The sequence below is a fragment of the Maniola hyperantus genome, chromosome 18 (assembly GCF_902806685.2).
Source record: "Maniola hyperantus chromosome 18, iAphHyp1.2, whole genome shotgun sequence".
Lineage (NCBI taxonomy): Eukaryota > Metazoa > Arthropoda > Insecta > Lepidoptera > Nymphalidae > Maniola > Maniola hyperantus.
In genome coordinates, this window is record NC_048553.1 from 4,893,673 (window position 1) to 4,918,922 (window position 25,250).

A 25,250-nucleotide genomic window follows, 5' to 3' on the forward strand; every position below is an offset into this window, starting at 1 on the left:
TTACTTAATAATAAAGTTTCGAAGCTTGTTAAGAGTTTCAAATATTTGTTACTATGGTTTAACCTTACTTAGTTCATTGAACACATTAGCTGTTAACTTACTCAAAAATTGTTGGCAATAAAATATTTGTGACATTTTAGAGACACTAAGTGCAAAGGGCAAAGGAAAATGATGATAGTCAGTGGTTAAGCCTTCGGTCTCCTATTTTATCGTTCTAGTTTGAACCGTGCCGGTAATGCGAAAATAAGAGTCCCGAAATCAATCTCGGGACTCTTATTTTCGCATTCTTGCATCTCTAACTTTTCAGAGTTACGTGCATTTTAAACACAACTTTTAATTACACACCACTTGATAGTTGCTGTAACAATGAAGGAAAACTGTATGCCTGAGTGTTCTTCAGAGCGTTCTCGAAGGTTCGTGTGCTAGTAGGATGATATAGACTATCACTGAAATCTTCTCGGTCTACGAGGAGGCCAGAGCTTAGTAGTGTGGTAATGGGCTGAGATTATTATAATAATGAATGATAGGGCAAAACCGTTCCACGAAATGATTCACCACTTCGGTGTGGTGCCCACAGATGATACAGGGGTAATTATGTTTTTAAAACGTACCAGTATGGCAAAATAATAGCAACAGTCTGATGTCTTTTCCAGGTTAACACATTTGCATCGTACCTACTACTTACGCACTATATTTACACGGTTTAATTACATCACTAAACGATTATGGCAGATATGTTTGAATGTTTGTTTGTCCCGTCTGTAAGGCGTCTAGACACGAAGGGCGCACTCTGACATAATATTTAGGCTCTTTACGCACTGCATCCGACCCGAATCCGAGAATTCTCGACCCTGACGTGCTACTATTTGTAGAGAGGTTGCGCACTAAATCCGAATAGATTTTTCGGAGCTGAGCTTACAGCGCAATAATGCATTGTTTACACAATACTTATTACTTGTATAAATGCTTGAGTACTGCGTCTGAACCGAATCCGTAAGCAACATCCGTCGAAACGGACGCAGTGTAAAATCAACTCGATCGGTGAATCGAATTCGATCTGAATTTTCTCGGTTTTGGATCGGATGCAGTGCGTGAAAAGCCTAACTAATCAGTTTGTCTGCAGACTGTCATGACCAGTCAACTATATTTGTGCCAATTGTGCATACGGCTTGTGTTCTATTAATTATAATAACAAACAAATGTGTCTAGAAAACATCATTAGTTTGCATCCCAGACTTTAGGGTATTGAAGCAGCTGCGCTGCTGCTATTTATTATATCTTTACATCTTCATTATATTAAAACTGCTTCTGAATAACTAATATTTTCCATGATTGTATGCGATTGTAGTCTCCGTAGAGCTTCGTAGGTTCGTAGAGGTAGAGGTACCTCTACGAAGCTCTACGGAGACTCTACGATATTATTGTTGATGGACTAATCCGTTCTTACAAAATTAATTCAGTCTTTAAATATCACAGCTAAATCTGTGCATATAATATTATAATAATAGTTCACGCGTACACTTTTTCTTATTTCGTTAATGCAGAAATTTCATGCCCTATTTTTATCGTAAAGTATTAAATTATTTGCCCTATTTTTATCGTAAAGTATTAAATTTATTACTATTCAAAACCTTTTAGTTCAATCAAACACAATAGAATTGTAAATATACTGATTCGTTAAAATTACGGTCCAAGGTAGGAAGTTAAAACTTAGAGAATGCCTTTCTTTTATAACATAATATTGAGTCTTTGAAAATGGTTAAGTTATCTTGGAAATCAAACCCTTATGGTAACGACTCGAGAATCAAAGTCAGTGAAGTTGAAGTAATTGACTTACTTTGAGGTAGAATCACGGTAAAGTATACAATATTTAACGAGCGTGTAGACTCAATACTTCGTATTTAATAGGTAAATGTTTCGCAATTTATAAATAGCTCCAATTTTTTTGATTGAGTACATTTTTTTAATTTACCTACCTATTTGCCGAGATAAAAAAAGTTTAATTTACTAAGTTGATAGGTAATTACACCCTTTATTACTGTGTTTGTATGTTTTGATTGAAAAATGAATAATACCTATATATATAAGGAAAAGCTGACTGACTGATGACTGACTGATCTATCAACGCACAGCTCAAAGTACTCGACGGATCGGGCTAAAACTTTGCATAGGGATAGCTATTATGACGTACACATCCGCTAAGAAAGGCTTTTTGAAAATTCAACCCCTAAAGGGGTAAAATACGGGTTTGAATTTTGTGTTATCCATGTCCACATTATAAAGAAATCCTCCGTGCATTTCAGCTTTCTATAGTACGTGACAGGTCGAAATGGCAATCAGGGTATGAGGCTTGGGGACGCCCCGCGCACCCACGCGTCACCTGCGCTGTCCCGCACCGGGTTAACGCGGGGGCTGTGCGGGTGTGCGGGGCGTCCCCACCCCAATTGAACATATTCTATATTTTACGAATAAATTAGCTGTTTTTCGTCACTTTAAGAATAGGAAAGCAATTCATATATTGGCCTCAGCTATAAACACGTATCATTAAAAAAATGTTTGTATAAAAACCGGCACATTCATTCAGCTTGTAGGGGAAATTCTCTCATAACAAACACGGCCTGAAAGACGTAGAGGCGCGAAGCTCTCGCAATGGCCGTTTTACGGACGAAACAAGTGCTTGTTCATTTTAATATTTCCAACTTCCCTCAACCATAGCGTCATTAAACGACCTAGAAAGAAAGCGTTCCGGGCAAAAGTGGGCCGGCGGGGATCCCCCTTAAAATCTTTCGAGTCCATTGTTATATTTTCCGCGCCACCCCAACGCTTTTCGCTGTATAACATGTATTCAGACCTTTAAAAGGAATTTATTTTACATTTCAGTAAAAAACTGTGCAAAGGTCTTCTCCCACATTAGAGATAGTGATATTATACTGCTGTCCTAATAACTAGTTTAAGAATATAGTCGCTTTAAATTTAGAGTAACTGATGTTTCCAAAATGTTTGCTACGTAGGATTAACTAAAAACCTTGGTTGTAGGACCAAGGTTTTTAGTTTTTCATACATTATTTTTCAGAAATATCAGTATTTGAAAATTCCCACATTTTTGGCAATACCACAAAAACATTTTTTGCAGTTAAGCGCTTTTTAAATACAGGATGGCAGTATATAGCGCAATTCACAATCCTCCGATGTGAATTGACGTGAAAAATATACTACTATGGCGCTCAATAGGACTCAGACACGCAATTTACAGTAATATAAAAGATTCAAGCTCTTTTTCATAATTTTACCAGATGATGCCCGTGACTTTGTCCGCGTGGATTTAGAAATTTTAATTTATAAAATTCATTGGGAATTCTTTTATTTATGAATCTAATAATCATCCTAATATAAATCAGCCTAAATATGTCACTCTCCAGGTCGACACCCATGCAAAAAATCACGTACCTACTAAGCTTGCTCTGTTGTGGCGTGACAACAAAGCAACACACATTTTTATTAACAATATTAGTTTTTTTAGGTTCATGAACCTATTGGTATACATAAATTTAACAATGCTTAGAAAAACATAATCTCTAAAATTATCATAAAAAACTTACATTAACAAAAAATATAATTTACTGTCCAAGTATAATTTCTAATTTTTTTAAGTATGTTTTTAATTGTGTATGGTTTTAGGGTTTCGTTCCTCAAAAGGAAAAAAGGAACCCTCATAAGATCACTTCGTTGTCTGTCTGTCTGTCTGTTCGTCTGTCGAGTCTGTCAAGAAAACCTATAGGGTACTTCCCGTTGACATAGAATGATGAAGTTTGGCAGGCAGGTAGGTCTTATAGCACAAGTAAAGGGAAAAATCCGAAAACCCTGAATTTGTGGTTAAATCACAACAAATAATTTTAGTATTTTCAATTTTCAGAGTAATATAACCATACCAAGTAGGGTATCATATGAAAGGATTATCCCTGTACGTTTGATAACAGATTTATTTTTATTTTTATGCATACTAGTTTTTGATTTATCGTGTAAAATGTTGGAAAAAATACCTGATTACGGAACACTCGATGCGCGAGTCTGACTCGCACTTGGTTGGTTTTTTATAATATTAAGTAGTGGTGCGTGTAACTGTAATGCTAAGAAATAGTAAATTACTCTGCTGCTGAAAAAATAACCAATCATAGTCAAAGCCTCACGTACACTAACAGAAGCCTTCTTAAAAAATAACATCCCCAAGTGAAAATAGTTCATTGATTCGATAAAAACCAGTCGCCGTCAACGCAGCGGGATTTTCAACCATAAATCAGGCACGTGTCAAACTGTGTCGAAAAAGACATAAATTACCTACACTCTGCAGTTCGTATACCCTCATTTTAAATTCAAGGAAAAGTTCTGTAACTCTTATCTGTAAAGAAACGAAAATTCCATTACCTACCAACTACCTATATTTAAAGCAATTAGGTACTTAGTTGATAGAATTAAAACTATGATTTAAAAAAACTAAGAGTCATGAAGCCGTAAAGGCGTAAAATAGCCAATCTTAGGAAGTCCTCAGAAACAGCTCCGATTATGATGACTTTTTAAAAATTTTGTTTTTATATAACTGTAACGTTTTACTGGAAATAATATGGTTTAAAAAAAACCCCCGCTTCAAATAATATACGAAAAACAAAATTAAAAAAATATCAAAATCGGAGCTGTTTCTGAGGACTTCCGACGAAAAGGCTTCATTGACTCCACTAAAGTACCTATATCTCCCAAACAACAAAAACTTATAATATACCTAACAGCTATGAAATTAAGACAATATATAAGTAGTTTCTTTTTTATAGCATAGACACCGAAAAATACGTATTTTTTTCAGATTCAACCCTAGAGGTTAAAAGTTTGGATTTGGTAAAACTTATGGATTTTTATAAATTTGAATTTTATATACTTATAAAATATTTTATAAAAGTTATTTTAAGAGAGAAAGGTCTCTATAGACTTTCTCGAGAGCAGTCAATTCTCAAAGGTCATTATGGATGAAAACAAAGGCATGTAAATGACTGCTCAAACGGTTGATAATTACACCCAAGTATTTCAGTATAAGTGTATTTAAACAAGAATTTCCACTTAAAACTACTATAAAATACGTTTTTATGTTATTTTTCAGTGCAGTGAAATGTGATTTTCAAACAATTTTGGAGTATGCAGTACCTACTCTAAAATTCTTAAAAAAATCACTTATTTAAATAATAATATTTTTATGTTTATTTTGTACCAAGAACTAAAAAACGAAAACGTAAATATTGAAATTTATTAAGATTTTGAATTCAAAAGTAGAAACACACTATACTGACGCCAAGGATCTCTCAGTCCGTATTTTACGTTATTTTTCCGTAACACGCTAATATTAATTAAAAAATTAATCAAATTAATACAGATCTTATGAAAGAAAACCTTTAAAAATACATAAAATGATTAATATTTCAACGCTCTCAAAACGACAGCATGTCAACTTACATTATGTGAATGTAAAACTCCCTACTCTTTTTATAGCACATCAGCATAGTTTCTCAGACCAACAAAATAAATATTAATATTTAGTGCGTTACAAAAATATGTGTTAATTGTTCTTTTTAACTAGAACTTTTGTCGCTAGCAGAATATTTCTAATTTCATAACATTTTTTTTGAAGTAGGTAAGTGAGTGATTATGAAAATTTTAGGTAGGTACGTCGTATCTACCGTAAGATATATTTAATTAACATTCATATTATTCAACGGGTAAAACGTTTCAATACGCTGACTGAAATAAAATTCGCGAGACCATAACAAGTGTCTACCACTGGCAATAAAATAGTTTTACGACACCAAAATCTAGTTACGTTTTAGAAACGTTTCACGCCTTGATAAAAGAAGGATATGACGCCATTTAATATCTCCTACAACCAGTGGTATACCGCAATGCGTTTAGTAATAAATTGTTTAGAAAATATTTTGAAATCATAGAGATAGAAATAAATATGTATAAGAGCCCACGCAGACAAAAAACGTTCAGCGTTCTACTCGCGTTCGTTCGGTAAGACTTCTAGGATTTCTTAGCGCACACAGAAGGGAGGTCAACAAAGCATTTCATTTTCGCTATAAAAGTTATGTGAAACGTGTACATCTCGATAGTTCATCTTCCGCAGATGATGCATTGCTTTTTTTGAGTCTAGAAGAGTCGAAAAAAAAATACTGGGTGCATCCAATTAATACTGAGCGAGGAAAAAAGGAGAGTTTAGTGTTCTTTTTCCTGAATTGCTAGAAGATGAAAAACGATTTTTTATCTACTTTTGAATGTCATTATTAGCTTCAATGAATTAGATGCATAATTTAAATATATAAAAGGAAAAGGTGACTGACTGATCTATCAACGCACAGCTCAACCCACTGGACGAATCGGGCTGAAATTTTGCATGCAGATAGCTATTATGACGTAGGCACATCAGCTAAGAAAGGATTTTTTTAAATTCAACCCCTGAGGGTGTAAAATAGGGGTTCGAAATTAGTGTAGTTCATGCAAACGAAGTCGCGGGAAAAAGCTAGTTATATAAAAAGTGTAATAAGTTCAACATGTTATTGTAATGTCTATGCTTCAGGCCAGAGAGAAGCGATAATATTATGTATTTATGATCTACATAATATACACACATATTCGTGTCACACATTCAATTAGCAGCTTCTATCGTTGTTTACCAACACAATCAATAAAATACGTACCTATAGGCAAGGTACGTACGTCGTCGTCCCAATAAGTTGTCGTGATAAATCACATTCCTAACCGAAACGAAAATAATATCGGCGAAAATGTTTAAGAATCGTGCGATTCTGTTTTCTCTATGAATACTTTTCCACGGCCTTGACTTGCATTATTTAAATACGCAATTTTGTGAGATTGTACATTTTGTGCAGTAGGTAGATAAGTACTTACTTATGATTATTTTTACGAATGCAACGCGCGCCGTCTAATTTACGTTTCATTGAAAAATAAGTGTTGTATTTCTTCTCGGAAACCTTTCGGAAACATATTCCCAATCCTAAACGTAATGCTACGATACGATACCACATTCTCAAAAGTCTTTAGACTTTCATAAAGTCTTGTAGCATTTCAGGCATTTTGGAAGCACACTGCGAGGCTCCACTATAGAAAGGTTCACCACTATTTATTCACGAATATTATACTATATAGGTATAGCGGTAATATTCAGTATAAAGAGGTTCATTTGCACTTTACATATCTGTAATTTCAAGTTTCGGAGACACGTATTTATAGACATTTATACAATTTTAAAATGATTAACATTATAAATAGAAAACACGATTACTACATAGATTTCGTTAATATTCACTGGAAAGATATTAATTTGCACTGATCTTTACGTAATTTCTTAATTTCAAGACACGTAATCGCGTATTTTATACAGATTTATGTAAATAAAATGAAATTAATTAGGTCCCTAGCATTTTTAGAAACACAAAACCGCAAAGTATGAACTACGAACACATATAAAGATTACCATAACATAAACCTATAATACTTTTTTTTTTAACTGGTTTTACGGCTCTGGGATCTATAATAATCTTGCTGGGAACCAAAGACCAATAAAGTAAACTTAGCAAGATACTTTTTTTTTTAACTGGTTTTACGGCTCTGGGTTCTAATCTATACCTCCCCCCCGCTCCCACCATCAAGAGCGAGCGAAGCGAGCTCGGGACTTGGGGCACTCCGACTCGGAAGGGTTAGGTTAGAAGGGGATGGCGGGGTCTGTAAGACCCCGCCATCCCCTTCGTGGGTTATTTCTTTTTTACCACCCAGAAAAAAGGAGCCCCGCGAAGCGGGGCTCCGTCGACGGGCCCCGGTCGACGGGCCCCGGTCGACGAGAAGAGACCACCACTATGGTGGGGGGTCTCTTTCCTCCCCCCCGCTCCCACCATCAAGAGCGAGCGAAGCGAGCTCGGGACTTGGGGCACTCCGACTCGGAACGGTTAGGTTAGAAGGGGATGGCGGGGTCTGTAAGACCCCGCCATCCCCTTCGTGGGTTATTTCTTTTTTTACCACCCAGAAAAAAGGAGCCCCGCGAAGCGGGGCTCCGTCGACGGGCCCCGGTCGACGAGAAGAGACCACCACTATGGTGGGGGGTCTCTTTCCTCCCCCCCGCTCCCACCATCAAGAGCGAGCGAAGCGAGCTCGGGACTTGGGGCACTCCGACTCGGAACGGTTAGGTTAGAAGGGGATGGCGGGGTCTGTAAGACCCCGCCATCCCCTTCGTGGGTTATTTCTTTTTTTACCACCCAGAAAAAAGGAGCCCCGCGAAGCGGGGCTCCGTCGACGGGCCCCGGTCGACGAGAAGAGACCACCACTATGGTGGGGGGTCTCTTTCCTCCCCCCCGCTCCCACCATCAAGAGCGACCGAAGCGAGCTCGGGACTTGGGGCACTCCGACTCGGAATGGTTAGGTTAGAAGGGGATACCCCCCCCCCTAACCTACCCAATCCTTAAGTTTTTTAAAACAGGCTACGCCAGAAGACTCGCTTTAAAGCCGTTTAGAAAAAAAAAGTTTACTTTACTGGTCTGTAGTCTGTACAGCAGCAGCAAAAGTATTATAGATTAGAACCCAGAGCCGTAAAATCAGTAAAAAAAAAGTATTATAGGTGTTAACGGTGGTACCCACGAAGGGGATGGCGGGGTCTTACAGACCCCGCCATCCCCTTCGTGGGTTATTTCTTTTTTTACCACCCAGAAAAAAGGAGCCCCGCGAAGCGGGGCTCCGTCGACGGGCCCCGGTCGACGAGAAGAGACCACCACTATGGTGGGGGGTCTCTTTCCTCCCCCCGCTCCCAGCATCAAGAGCGAGCGAAGCGAGCTCGGGACTTGGGGCACTCCGACTCGGAACGGTTAGGTTAGAAGGGGATGGCGGGGTCTGTAAGACCCCGCCATCCCCTTCGTGGGTTATTTCTTTTTTACCACCCAGAAAAAAGGAGCCCCGCGAAGCGGGGCTCCGTCGACGGGCCCCGGTCGACGGGCCCCGGTCGACGAGAAGAGACCACCACTATGGTGGGGGGTCTCTTTCCTCCCCCCCGCTCCCACCATCAAGAGCGAGCGAAGCGAGCTCGGGACTTGGGGCACTCCGACTCGGAACGGTTAGGTTAGAAGGGGATGGCGGGGTCTGTAAGACCCCGCCATCCCCTTCGTGGGTTATTTCTTTTTTTACCACCCAGAAAAAAGGAGCCCCGCGAAGCGGGGCTCCGTCGACGGGCCCCGGTCGACGAGAAGAGACCACCACTATGGTGGGGGGTCTCTTTCCTCCCCCCCGCTCCCACCATCAAGAGCGAGCGAAGCGAGCTCGGGACTTGGGGCACTCCGACTCGGAACGGTTAGGTTAGAAGGGGATGGCGGGGTCTGTAAGACCCCGCCATCCCCTTCGTGGGTTATTTCTTTTTTTACCACCCAGAAAAAAGGAGCCCCGCGAAGCGGGGCTCCGTCGACGGGCCCCGGTCGACGAGAAGAGACCACCACTATGGTGGGGGGTCTCTTTCCTCCCCCCCGCTCCCACCATCAAGAGCGACCGAAGCGAGCTCGGGACTTGGGGCACTCCGACTCGGAATGGTTAGGTTAGAAGGGGATACCCCCCCCCCTAACCTACCCAATCCTTAAGTTTTTTAAAACAGGCTACGCCAGAAGACTCGCTTTAAAGCCGTTTAGAAAAAAAAAGTTTACTTTACTGGTCTGTAGTCTGTACAGCAGCAGCAAAAGTATTATAGATTAGAACCCAGAGCCGTAAAATCAGTAAAAAAAAAGTATTATAGGTGTTAACGGTGGTAACATATGACAGTATCTATTTTATTTTGCGATTTTGTATTGTGTTTGTTTAGTTTATTCTAAAAATGCTAATTGTGATTAAAGTGATTAATTTTATTTAAAAAAATGATTTTCGAGCTCTGAAATTTTAACTTAGAGTTTCAGGAGCACCCCCTTTACTGCCCCCTATCCCAATGGATGGTATTGTACTCTATAGCAACCCCCACTGCGAAACCACATTCTCAAAAGTAGGTAAAGACTTTGAAAAAGTCTTGTGGCATTTCAGGCATTTTGAACACTTTACACGCAATCAACTGAAATTCGTTTATGAAGAGATATCACGAACAAAGCTTACGTATTTACTAAGAAAATACTTAAAGCGTGGTTTATATTATTATATAGATGCAACTGTAAAAACGTTTCAAGAATGAAAACCTACCTCTCGCCTCTAACCTACTCGCTTAAAAATATTAAACAAACTATTCATAAAATTATTAAGTACTAGTGCCATAAGTACCAACTAAGGTACCTATGGTACTAGTACTTAATATTTTTACGAATAGTCGTCACAGTTAACGTCAAGGCATTTTTATTAAAAATACCTTGACGAGTATACGAGCAGTCAGACTCTCATAGTTTCTCTTTTGCTTTATTTGAAGATGATGTAGCGTTGAAAAACAGGGACACATTTCGAGAAACTGTAGTTCCGCGCTTAGAAAGGACTGCCAGCGTCACTAAACTTTAATAGATAATATACCTACCGATTCCTTTGTCTAGACTTGTACAGCCGTAGATATCCGATCATAACGCATACCATAAAAAGGCTATAACATTAGTAACACCTCGTAAAGTGCTCACGAGAGTACTCCATAAATTGTTTCGTCACGAAATTTTCACGTTAGGTAGGTAATTTGTTTAATGGCACATCGATTTAGTTTAAGTATGGTGGCGCTAAAACAAAAAGGATTTTTTTTTGGTTTTCTATAATTAGTGGTTCGTTTCTAATAGTCCAGCAGCCACCACCTATTTTTTTAACAGGCTGGCTTGGATTCAGGCTGAATCTTCGTGAGTAGGTTCGATCCGACAAGACGCCCAAGTTTTTCTCTGTTTAAATTCTCGATAGAGGTAATAATAAATAATAATAAATTTATTCATAAGAATGCAGGTGACATAACATGGTTATAAAATTAGTTGGTGAGCCTTATGCATTCTACCTCAGAATATTGTATCTATTCTATTATATGTATTCTATTAGGTAGCTATTCTAGTGCGCAGATATAAAACATGTCGATTCGGTAGGGTGTCAAAATTGTCTGAATAACAGTAAGTAAGTTTTTTATTTGAATATTGTGATAATCCATACCAATTTTATAAATGCGAATGTGTCTGTCTGTCCGTCTATCTGTATGTCTGTCTGTTTATCTGCTAGCCTTTCACGGCTCATCCGTTCAACCGATTTTGCTGAAATTTCGTATAGCTATAGCTTGCATCCCGGGAAAGAGCATAGACTACTTTTTATCCCGGGAAATCAAAGAGTTCCCACGGGATTTTCAAAAACATTAATCCACTCGATTATTGGTAAAACAATTGTCCTACAAAATGGATAGTTTGACTTGAGCGTCCTCGCTGATGGTATATGGCAGGACAGTCGAATTTGGTGGACTCGTTTACTTTTTTATGCATACCTACATGACGTCAAAAATACAGTAACAGGACCCTGACGCCTGTGTAGAGTAACAAAGGAGACCGACCAGTCGTGGGCACAGTCTTGTTACAGAAAAAAAAATTAGAAAAAACCTTTATTGTTAATCAAAATCACAAAAAAAAATGAATTTACAGTTGCTAATGTAGAAAAATATTAACGGAATTGTCTGTGTTTTTTCGAGATTATTACTATAATTGTATAGTGGGATGGTGTATATATGCAGTAGAATTTCATATTATTTTTAGTTGGATTGTTTTATGGAAACCAATCTAAACAGTCACTAGTCGTCTAATTATTATTACTTACTTGATTGATAATTGCGGAAATATTGTTCAAATAACACATTATCTAAAACAATCTAATTTGAACCCATATATTTTGATTATGCAATTGTCACTCTGAACTGTCATTGATATTTTTATCTAACAAATGACACTAATTTGGAACTTGTAACGGTTCATCAACTTCTGGGCCCAACGATGTATGGGAGATGGTCGGTCTCCTTTAAAAGTTATAAGTAAAAACACAGTGGTCAATCACGTATCGCGACTTTGCATATGCTACATAGTAATATTATATGAGAGAGAAGTGCATTGCTAAATTGCACGGAGTCCCTATAGACAATATATTTTAAATTTGTCACCGAAACGTATATTTTAGTCACGAAGCTTCGTACAGTTGTCGAGGAGCCAATTCTACTCGGCTAGCATTACTGCCAAGGCGAATACTATTGCCGTGATGCATACTGACCTTCTATTGTCTGTTGTGAGTGGAACAGTTCTATGTACAGTCGAATACATCCTAATCCTAATAATATTATATATTATATATATTATAATTAGGCCAGTAAATAGAGCATTTAACCTCACACTAAATCGAACTCACAACAACTCACACAAAACTCGAAAGTTTTGGCTGATATCTCGGAAACTATCTGCTTTAGGGCAAAAGTTATTTTCATCATTATTGTAGAGAATAAAATTTGTTTCCTGTAAACTTTTTTGTAAAACTTACCGTTTACGATTTATGGCCAATTGAATGAACCAGTTTTTCTATTTCGGCCGATAACTTTTAAAATATTGGAAAACCCGGTTCATTATAAAGCTCATAAAATGTATGTTCTTTCCTTCTTGATTTCTGTTGGTGATTAATGTATTGATTGATTGAAATGAAGTAGTAATAATTCAACACTATGAAGTATTTAATAATAGAATGCAGCACTATTTTTACAGGCACTTTTTAGGATTCCGTACCTCAAAAGGAAAAACGGAACCCTTATAGGATCACTTTGTTGTCTGTCTGTCTATTTGTCTGTCTGTCTGTCTGTCGGTCTGTCAAAAAACCTACAGGGTACTTCCCGTTGACTTAGAATCATGAAATTTGGCAGGTAGGTAGGTCTTATAGCAGACATGAGAGGAAAAATCTGAAAACCGTGAATTTAATCTTACATCACACAAAAAAAAATTAAATTGTGGTCATGAACTAATAAGTATTTTCAATTTTCGAAGTTAGATAACTATATCAAGTGGCAGTATACCAAGTATCATATGAAAGGGCTTCACCTGTGCATTCTAAAACAGATTTTTATTTATTTTTATGCATCATAGTTTTTGAATGATCGTGCAAAATGTCGAAAAAATACGTCTGTAGCAACCTCGGTGCGCGAGCCTGACTTGCACTTGACCAGTTTTTTTTAAAGCTTTTTCTTCCAAGATGAACCATAAATAAACTTGGTAGTGACTCTTTAGTTAGTCTTTTCAACCATTTGTATTTAAATATTGATTAATTTATTAATACTCACATAATAATTTATTTCAATATCTTGCATGAGTCTGTACCTACTTATCTACGTGCCATAAACGAAGTGGAAATAAATTTTACAAGAGAGCCTACAAATACATTTTTGGTAGAGCTTTTGCCATGCGAACCACTTTTGCAACTTTCAAGTATAGTACCTATGTACCTACTTATACCAAGTTTATTTTGAAGAGTCAGAGGTAAGTTAAGGTAAGCATTTATTGCACTCGTCTGTACATTTCACTTTTCATAAGTTTAAAATACATATTTTGCGGAACACTCACATTACCGATGAAAATAGCTTTTGGATATTTTCTTTCGAGGCTTCGCATTATATAACGTGTGAGCTGGACTTCCGCTCAACAATACAATGTAGTAGCTTATTTATGAAGGGATTCGTATCGATAATATCGTTAAAATTTATAGCCGTGTATGTACATGATATTTCCAAATAGCGATTCCCATAATAACAGATTGTGTAACGAATTTATTGTTGAACTCGCTACAACGTAAAGATTTATGAAATAAAAATGCTAATAAAATATTATTAATCTCACTTCAGATATTTCACCATTAAATACGGGTATCTAAGTAGAGGCTAATTGAAATGACAAATAGGGAGGTTTTTCTTTATTTAATACTAGCTGATCCCCGCGGCTTTGCCCGCGTGGATTTCGGTTTTTAAAGATCCCGTATAGCCTATGTCACTCAGGAATAATGTAGCTTTCTACTGGTGAAAGAATTTTCAAAATCGGTTCAGTAGTTCCAAAGATTACCCCCTACAAACAAACTTAACGACATTACCTCTTTATAATAATAATAATAATAATAATAATGTTCTTTATTTCAGGCAAAATGTACCCATATTATTACAAAAGTCAATAAAATTATAAATAAAATAAAAATAATTAAAATCTACAGTAAAAGTAATAACAAAAATAAGTACAATAATGTATTATTGTATAGTATTTCTATCATTATTTTCGATTCGCACTGCGATGCTGCGTCAACCAATACCGGTAGATGGCGACATCCAAGTGCTCACACATCGCCCGGAGAATCTCATTATTAGAGTGGCGTAGTCGCTCCCAAAAGGAAGCTATTCTGGAGCGAATAATCGCGAAGAAGTCGGGCATTCTTGCTGATGCGAACATGATGGACGCACTACAAAATCGTGGTAGTTTCATCAGGATGCGGTAGGCATCATTGTACTGCACCCTGATGGCACCATACGAGCGTCTTGTGTAGTTAAACCATAGTTGGCAAGTGTACAGGTTTTGACAGAACGCTCTGAAAAGAGTGTTCTTAACTTGTTCATTGCAGCGGAAAAATCTACGCGCGATCATGTTGCATCTTACGGCAAGCGCCCTCCTCTCGCGCTCGATGTCCTTATCGTCACTGAGATTCTCCGTCAAGATGTGGCCAAGATACTTAAACGTCGCCACCCTCCGGATTTCCACACCATTCATATACACTGGAGGGACACTGTCCGGACCCTTTCCACATCTAAATACCATCATTTCCGTTTTGGAAACGTTATATTTAAGTCCATGACTTAAAGCGTATTTTTCACAAATACTTAACAACTTCCGTAGCCCCTTGATAGAGGGACTGAGTAGCACCATATCATCAGCGTAACTTAAATTGTTAATACAAACTCCGCCGACATGACAACCGATTTTGGTGCTTCTCAGTTCCTCTATCAGGTTGTTCACATAAATGTTGAAAAGGTCCGGCGATGTTAACCCGCCCTGGCGTACACCACATTCTAACCTATAGTCGTTAGAAAGTGTGTCGCCCCATTTTACCTTGTTGCTTTGGTTTTCGTACCAATATCTCAAAAGATTTATAACATTAGATGGCACTTTATGCTTGTTGAGTTTCGACCATAGCAAATTATAATTTACCAGGTCAAAAGCTCGGCTTAGGTCCAAAAAACAGGCATATATACTAGTGTCTCTGTTAGTATAATATTTGACAGTGTTTTTCAGGCTGAAAATAGCAGAATCGGTTGAGACATTGGCACGAAAACCAAATTGCGCATCGTCGATACTAACATTTTTCATAAGAAACGGATGTAAAAGTCTTTCGAATATTTTACCAATTATAGTACCCAGTGATATGGGTCTATAATTGCTCAATTTAGACAAGTCTCCGGTTTTGTTTTTGGGGATTGGAACCACCACGGTCTTCATTAGATTCTTAGGTAAGTAATTAAATTTAATACATAAATTGAAAAGCGTACACAAAACTTGGCTAATATCTTCGCTAGCGTTGAGCATATGCTCGACACTCAATCCATCGTGACCCGGAGACTTCCCACGTGTCATTTTTCTTATCACGTCAACAATATCTTTAGGTGAGAATTGTAGGGTCTCAGTCTGCGTGTCCGACGGGGAAGTGTCGTACGTATTATGCTCAGCTCCTTCAACGTTAAGTGGTTTCACCTTAAAATGACTGGCAAATAATTCGGAAATTTCCCTCTGTTCAACTATATTTTCAACACTATGTGGCAACCGGGGTTTATTTTGCAACCTCTTTGTTGCTTGCCAAAATTTTGGAAAAATTTTATCTACTCTATGTGCAGCTAAAATGTTCATTCTAATCTGGTCTTGGTTGTTCTGACACCATTTAAGTTGACTTTTGAATTTTCTACGACTATTTACCATATCATTGTAGACTGGACCGGCTGTCGGACTGCCACTCTCCAACCAACTTAAGTAATATAGTCGAGCTATTTTATGACTTTGGCTCACGTGGTAGTTCCAACCCACCACTTGTTTCCGTTTCCTATTACCATCGCAGTGCGAATCGAAACTTAAAATAGCAGCTCTTCTTAAAATACTTACAATTTCATCATAATAACTATCTATTAAAAATAAGTGTTCAGTGCAAGTAAAATTATCACAGTTTAAACATTGACTAGAATAAGTAACATTTTTTAGATTATCACAGCAATATTTATTGTACATACTAATCTGATGAGGATTTCGTTGACCCCATTTAACTTTATTTACTAAGCTTCTATTTTCACTAATAATTTTACTTACAACTACGTCAAAATTACATGTAATTATCAGTGGAAGGTGGTCCGACCACCCCACGTCATAATCTACGGTTACAGCGGTGACCGTTCTCCGCGCGGCACTTGTCCCTATGCAATGGTCGAGCCACCGCGTCACGCCACTGGCATCACTAACATATGTATACGTGGACGAGTTCTTTCCTAAAAACTCATAATCCACACACTCTAAGGAGTGCTCCGCACAAAACAAAGTAAGCTCGTCACCAAACCTGGAGATGCAATGGGCATTGAAATCTCCTAAAGCAAATGCAGTTTCCGTTTCGTTGTCATCAATAATAGCCATTATATTCGCAAGATTGGTAGTAAATTCGGTCAAGTTTTCTTCCACGTCCGTCGGCATATAAACGTTTATAATTAGTAACTGACGGTGATTGCCCAGCTCTAGTCGCACCGCTGCTAACCTGTCCGTAGGGCACTCCACTATAGAAGCAGTAGGAAAAACAGATTTCCGCCATAACAGAGCTAGGCCTCCATACGGTCGCCCCCGCAGTACGCCAGCCGCAGTGTCAACTGATGATTTCGCGTAACAGCCAAAGTTGTCATCAATTTGGTGTATAAAGTCAAGATCGTGTGGGAGGAGCCACGTCTCCTGAAGGGCTACGATGTCCGCCTCTCGACACAAGGAACGCACATGTTCTACAGACCGCTTAATTGAGCGACAATTCAATGAGACCATTTTAATATTAGCTAAAGTTGACTTTATATTTGTTTGATGTACTGTCATAGTCTGGTGTGTTTAGTAGCGGTATTGGTGAAGCGTTCTTTATATCTTCTAAACACCAAACCAGCAGGCCAAAACTTTCCATCCAAAAAGGTTCCCAGCCTGCTGGCAGGTATAGTAATTTTAAACGAATTAAAAGACGTTTCTTTATTTTGCTTAAGTTGCTCGACACTGATGCATTGTTCCCCTCTGTCTGAAATATGCTCCAAGATGTCGTTCACAGTAACCGACTTTTTCGCTCGCGATACATATATGGAGCATTGGGAGTCAGCTACCTGTATTCTACACTCTGTGTCCGAAGTGCCACGCATATTTTTTTATTTTCGTTTCTTATTTACCACAACAGTAAATGAATCGGTCTTATTTTCCGGCGGTAATTCAGTAATTTTACTTGATGCGTCGCTCGCCGCCACTAAGTTAGTAGTCGGTGCTAAGCCAGTTTGACCCGAACGCATGCCTTGCATACGTGCGCTTGTCGCTCGGCGCGGATGATTAGAGTTAAACACGATGTCGCGATAACTTGGCGTATGCACTGTTTCTGCACCGTTCGCTTGTGTGCGTGTAGGCGATGGTACCGCTACAGGCTGAAGCGTTTTAGATGGCGAAGTAGAATTAGTTCTCTCCGGTGACACCGATACCCGGGGAGTACTCTCATTACGCTCTTGACACGATGTACGAATTTCCTTAAGCTCGGTAATGAATTGCGTTTTGAGTTCCATGAGCTCAGTTTTCATAATTGACATATCTTTTAATAATCGAGTGACGTCCACATAATCAAAAGACACAGGTGGAAGCCGACTCAGATCCCGTGCCACGAAATTTGGTAAACTTTTTGGGTCTACTTCCTTCAACAGCTTGATTACATCCTTGATACATTTCTTCTTTTTGTCGTCACCCTTTCGATGAATATTTCTCAAGTCATGGGTGCATACACTGTATAGGGTACTTTTGCCAGTTTCTATTTCCACATCGGTGTAGTTAGTAGCACAGATTTGTATGATACTAAGCTCATCTAAAATATCTATTTTGTTTTGTACGAAACATAAAAACTCGTCAACTATGACTTGGCCCGCCATCGCTTATGGATTGGACCATACGTCAGAAATACATTTTTATCGGTGATCACTATACGTATGTACTGCATGCACTACGAGTTACGACAGAACTATGAACACGACCGATCGTCACCACGCACGCGCCGGACTGATATAATAGTTATATATTATTATATAGACTTTATATAATAGTATAGACTAGCTCATGCTCGCGACTTCGTCCGCGTGGACTACACAAATTTCAAACCCCTATTTCACCCCCTTAGGGGTTGAATTTTCAAAATTCCTTTCTTAGCGGATGTCTACGTCATAATAGCTATCTGCATGCCAAATTTCTGCCCGATGCGTCCAGTAGTTTGAGCTGTGCGTTGATAGATCAGTCAGTCAGTCAGTCAGTCAGTCACCTTTTCCTTTTATATATTTAGATTTTATTGAGTACGTAAGTAGTAAATACACCACTTCATCAGAAAATTCTCTCAACTTCAAGGGTAGAGTTTTTTCAAGAAATTTATCTTAAGTTCTAGGTATTTTAATTTTCGTACTTACTTATATACTTTTTTAGTAGAACAACTATTTTTTAATAGTTTTCAAGACTGACTTGCTATACAAACTTAACCAATATACTTACCTATTTAGTTAGTGAGTTCACATAAACGACTAAATAGTTATTCCGGGATGTTTCGTTCATATACCTTTCGTCTATTTTAACTAGTAGCATTATATTGTTTGCTGATGTCTTAAGATTCAAAATCGCTTCATAAAAACTGTATTTGAATAGAAAATATGACTAGCTCCTGTATTAATAAATCGATCAATCAATTATTATGTTATAACCTTTAAATACTGTTTAAGTATATTAATTTAGGTATGTTACAAAAACTTGGACAAGTACAAAGTCTTCTCTAAGGAGATAAGCCTTTATTCTTGGATCTAAGTTGTTCTATTAACATGTAAGTTTAGGATAGATCTTAAGTGAAAAATCAAATTGACTCAAAGAATGGAGAAATATACCTGAGTAATAGGCATAATAAGAAACCATATTCATACCTACAGTCAGTGGCGTGCAACTCATACAGGCATAAAAGCGCTGCTTACCCAAGAAATAGTTAACTCGGTTGAAATTGCTCAATGCTCATTATCTTTTGACTTTCTTACCTAACTACTGCTTACCCTGGCTTTAAACCCTATGCACGCCACTGCCTACAGTCTTCGTAAGTAAGTACTTCGTAGTTATAATGCGTTTGTTTTTCACAATAAGAAACGATTTTCCAAGTCTTCGTAGACACTTGTCGTATACCTAATGCATTTGCCTTTATTGAATATAGCTACGAAGACTAATTCCTTCCTTTCCAAGGCATAGCGCTTTAATATGTAAGATCTAGAAACCCGAAAGTAAGTCTGTCTATCCCTACACTTCTAGAACCATGACTCACATTGTTTACTCATATAATTCAGCAAACATGTTCTGCCAGCGTTATCTCAACAGTTAATAATTATGTTCAAAGTCTACTCGCGTTTACGAATGAATTTGTGTCTCTCATTGATACATATCTATGTTAATTAGTGACTATTGATTGCTCTTAACCAAAGACTTAGAATCAGTATATTCTAAGTAGGTACATGCACTTGACAATGAAGATAATATTATATTAGGACGTTTAATTTCTTTGGCTCTAAATCCAAGTAGGTAGATGTATGCTGATTTAATTTAAAGAATTTTTATTTTTGAATTATATATATAGTTTGTCTATATATCAATCATAGACACTATCACTTCATATTGTAAAAACTCTGGAACACCTCAACGCAATGCTCAATGACCTCAGTAGAGCAGGTGGGCCTAGAAATGAACATGAGTAAGACGAAAATCATGTCTAATGCTTATGTCCCGCCCCAACCAGAGGTAATCGTTGGGAGCTCTGCACTCGAAATTGTAAACGAGTATGTAAACCTAGGACACACAATCCAGTTGGTAGGTCCAATTTCAAGAAAGCGGTCAGCTGCCGAATCCAACTCGGTTGGGTAGCGTTCAGGAAGCTTCGAGATGTCTTCTTGTCCGAAATTCCTCAGTGCTTGAAGACCAAATGGGCCTTATAAGAAAGCTCAGGATCACTCAGCAGGCGATGGAGAGAGCTATGCTCGGAGTTTCTCTGCGTGATCAAATCAGAAATAAGGAGATCCGTAGGAGAACTAGAGTAACCGACATAGCACTACGGGTTGCGAAGCTGAAGTAGCAGTGGGCAGGGCACATAGTTCGGAAAACCGATAGACGTTGGGGTCCCAAGATGCAGGAATGGCGCCCTTGCATCGGAAGGCGCAGTCTAGTGACCACTAGGTGGACGGACGAAATCAGACGAGTCGCAAGGAGCCGCTGGATTCAGGCGACGACGCAAGACTGTGGCGTGTGGAAGTCCCTACAAGAGACCTATGTCCGGCAGTCGACGTCTATCGGTTGATGATGATTACGATGATGATGATTTTTCTACAAAATAATGCTTCGTAGGTTTTTAGTTAGTTTTTGGTTTGGTCCCAGGACATAGCAAACTATTTTAGAAACATTCGTTTTGTTAATTCCCATGTTTTAGTGATAACTCTTAAGTTAGAAAAAGGATGGCAGCACAGAACCATAATACAAGAGTAACAATAGTATCTACCGCTAACGGCTTACCTTGACCTCGTTCCCAAATATCTTCACAGTTCACACCCAACGCACCACTAACGTCTTAGACACACCACATCACTAACGACAAGCAGTTACAAAGGGCAATTCACCCTCGAAAGGTAACGCAGGCTTAGCATTCAGTCTCTTATTGTATTCACAACCCAAGGGAAATTGCAAATGGAAAGTTCTTAGCATAACACACACAACCTTGTTATCTTTTTATTTTTGTTAAGAAAGTGAACACTAGAACAGTTTCCATCTATGGACATTTTAATACTTAATCATTATTGTGTATAAATATATTATGATTTGACTAGAATTAGCTCACAACTTACGAGAAATTACAACCGATTATTATGTACGTCCTAAATCGGAAGGGACAGAATCGAGTGCACTCCACTTTTAATATATCACAACCACAAGCTTTACAGTCCACGATAGTCAATCATTTAAAATATCAATAACGTCCTACATCGTTCTGCCACTCGACGAAGCTACAACATTTTAAACTAACCGTTATTCACAACACAGAAGAGGTAAACATTGGTGGAATCGTAAGATTCACATGGCGCTAACTCGCCGCTTCTCTCAATAGAAACATTTCACTATTACATCACAAGAAACACGCACATGTCGTAAGATGGTCATATTTTACAGAGAGTTCATTATATTATTGTTTTTGGCACAGGCGAGTTCCATGTTTCCCACGTGAAGTTTCGCACCGTCAACAGGACGCGAGACTTTCATCCACTGGAAGCACTTTTAGTATCGTGCATTTATAAATAGGTATTTGTAACGAAATGTGGCGGCCCGTATTCTGAACGCGATAAGCCGCCGTACGTAGGACGGCGCTGAATGTCAGGTAATGTCGGAACTGTCAGTGAAAGAAAGAGTTTTCAGTTTTCGGTTACGACGTGTGTGCCGTTCTGTTTGTGCTGTGTTACTAGAGGCACGCGTTCTACACTGCAACTGCTGAAAGGCGAAACCTGTTGAAATAAGACAGTGTGCAGAGCGCGAGGGAGATGAATTGATGCTGCGCTGGACCGCTACGATTTTCAGGCGCTTATTTTCCTACGAGCACGTGTGTGCGTGAAAAGTTGCGTGGCTACGAGCAGTGAATCGGTGTTAGTGAGTTGTGGAAAACTCTCTTAGGATGTTTTCACAAGCGCGCACATTTATTCGGGAGCTTTAATAAAATAATAATGTTTCATATTGTACGCCCTCGGCTCAAGTATCTTTTTGGAGACAATATTAAATGTAGGCAGTAGGCACATATTCAGGCTCTTACTGTTTTCTCAGTAAATTAGTCTTTTGAACTTTAATGAAAAATGTAATACATACTTAGTAGATATCTACAGTTTCTAAATTGGAAGTCGTACTATGTAACGTAATTTTTGACCCTTTAACTAAAACCTGGACCCTTTGCATTTACTAGGAACAACAGTTTATCAAACAATCAAAACATAATCGTATACGAATTTATCGATTGTATTATTATTTCAGATTTAAAACAGTAGTATCTTACAGGTAAGTTTCAGGTTTACCAATTTTACTTTATTATGTTTGTTAACAATGCTACACTACTATTATATCACACAGTTTTTAGGATTCCGTACCCGAAGATTGCTAACGGAACCTTATTATTGTTCTAAGCCTCCGTTGTCCGTCCGTCTGTACGCTGTGTAAGCGGGCTGTTCCTTCCTCATGAACCGTGGGTATACTAAGGTAGAGGTTGAAACTGCCCCTAGATCAACAAATAATAAAAAACCAAGACAAGAATTTCAAAATGGCCGCAATTTAAAATAAAAATAATTACATCTTGTATGATGGCTCGAAACCCTTCGTGTGCGAGCCCAACTCACACTTGACTGGTGTTTATATAAAAATACTAAATAATGCCCGCGACTTCGTCCGCGTGGATTTAGGTTTTCAAAAATCCCGTGGGAACTCTTTGATTTCCCGGGATAAAAATTAGCCTATGTCCTTCCCCGGGATGCAAGCTATCTCTGTAAATTTCATCAAAATCTATTGAACGGATGGGCCGTGAAAGGCTAGCAGACAGACAGCAGACAGACTCACTTTCGCATTTATAATATTAGTATGGATATATTTTATTCTGATAAAAGCGTCTGTCTCTACATGTGTTTATTTAAGAAATTGACACAGTTATCGTGGCCTAAACGGTAACTAGGTTTAAGAATCGAAGGTGTTGTAGTAAGAATTAATCAATTGAAAGTAGATCGAGACCAATATAAACAATTGGCAACACAGACGCATGACCTAATGAAATAGCACGCAGCGTCGTAGGCTGTACTCGTAGATGCGAGCGAGACGACACTACGCTAATGCGCACGCAGGACCTCCCCTACCCTTCCACCACCTGTGGGTGGTCAACCCCCCAACTCACCCCTTCGGCTCTATATCAGGAGAAGAGGCGACCACCTCTGACAGCGATGTAACGATGTACCCTTCATTATAATGGGAATCAATCGGTAAATTCGGACTAACCCGACATTGCAGTCGGACGCCGATCGATATTTTTTTAATCTTGGCTCAAAAGCACGACTTTACAAAGAAAACCTGAAATACTTCTTTGAATTCAACTTAAATTACTTACTTACTTAATACGAGGAATTCGATCATGAATATTCTTGGCATCAAAAGATTCTGCAAGGATTCCTTGTAGGAAAAAGTCTTACAACAGACCTGTTCTACGACTTATTTAAATTTTACTATACTTAGGTACCTACTAGCTTATGCAAGCAGGCGTTTGAATGCGACTCACGTGTCACCTATTTTACGCTGATGGTACCTAGTACCTACTATTTCCGAAACCTTCATGTATCAACAACAACTGTACAAAATTTCAACTCATCTATAGAAAAACGTAAATCATAATAAAATTCTTTTTATCACGTCGTCTCTATTCTATATTTTTTTCAGTTACCTAATAAGATAATGCAAATCTAGAAATATGGTGTGTATAGGGTTTAGTGTGAAAAATAAATGAGAAAATTAAAATATACCTACCTTAATGCAAAGGCCCACCATGGCAGCCTATAGCATAAAAAGACCTGCTCTGAGATTCCTATAGAATGCGCTATCTACCCCATACATATTATGTTATTATCGTGTCCATCATATAGTAGGTAAAAGTAATTCAAAGAACACATGCAATGCAATCATTTCCAAAGCACAGCTTGCAAAGTGCAGATTTTCTTCCGGTCGAGTAAATCATCCACACAGAAGGATGTGGGGAAAATCTGAAATTTATTCCTCTTCCCTCCCCACCCCTCCTCACTTTAAAGTCAGCCTGGAAAACGTGAATGGACTAAGACGGAGAGACCTTTACCTACCCTTTGCGATAGTAATAACAGGAAGTTTTGTCCGCGACTTAGTCCGCGTAGATATAGTTTTTTTTTAACATCCTTAATTTTTCCGGGGAAAGTTATTTGTGCTTCTCCAGGTAATCTTCAAGCTGTTGCGGGGCTGCCCCCCGGTTTGTCACGGGTGTATTTTTTTATGCTAAGTAGTTAACTTTTTAACGCTAAAAACGAACGGTCAATTTTTTTAACTAAAAATGTAAAGATTCCTAATTTGGACAGCGTATATTTTTTGTAAATATAAATTTTTTTGTGATAAGTTTTTCTGTATGTATATACTATATATAGTTTTTTTTTTTGTTGTTCTAATGTATGTTTGCAAAATAAACGTAGAATATTTGTGGAATTAATGAATGAATAAAAGATTCCTAATTATATCTAAGTATGCCAGCTGTGCTCAGCCAAGAGCTTCCTCGACTTGATTTTCGCAGGTAGAAGTTTTGAAGATTACCTATAATGACCTGGAAGCTTCCATCCACGCGGACGAAATTTCAGCTAGTTTTAGATAAAAACAGCAATTGATTTCGTTGGTTCGGAGCTTTCGCGGCTAACCCCGAACGGATGTGAGCGCGATCGATGCGAATTAAATCCTTGGAACTGTTTTAAACTTGTAAGAGTTACCTACCTACGGGTGAAGCCTGAACATTGCCGTTAACAAATCAAGCAGATATATTAAACGAAAACTTAAGGACAAGTCATCTAAATATATAAAAGGAAAAGGTGACTGGCTGCATGACTGACTGACTGACTGATCTATCAACGCACACCTCAAACTACTGAACGGATCGAGCTGAAATTTGGCGTGCAGATCGATATTATGACGTAAGCATCCGCTAAGAAAGGATTTTTGAAAATTCAACCCCTAAGGGGGTGAAATAGGGGTTTGAAATTTGTGTAGTCCATGCGGACGAAGTCGCGAGCATAAGCTAGTTTTTAATAAACTTGATGATGCCTGGCGACTTCGTCTGCGTTTAGCTTTTTATAAATCCAATGGCAACTCTTTGATTTTCCAGAATAAAAAGTAGCC

At 38.4% G+C, this 25,250-nt stretch overlaps 1 protein-coding gene across 2 annotated transcripts in view; it reads right to left on the reverse strand.

Annotated features, from left to right (window-relative positions):
• The window catches only part of LOC117990752 (zinc finger protein 541), a 305,819-nt gene extending 284,039 nt beyond the window's left edge, over window positions 1–21,780 (reverse strand). For both annotated transcript variants that reach the window (XM_034978242.2, XM_069504433.1), the window contains exon 1: window positions 20,847–21,780. The gene's annotated coding sequence lies outside the window, so the exon portion shown is untranslated. The remainder of the gene's footprint in view (window positions 1–20,846) is intronic.
• Between the last annotated feature and the right edge of the window lie 3,470 nt (window positions 21,781–25,250).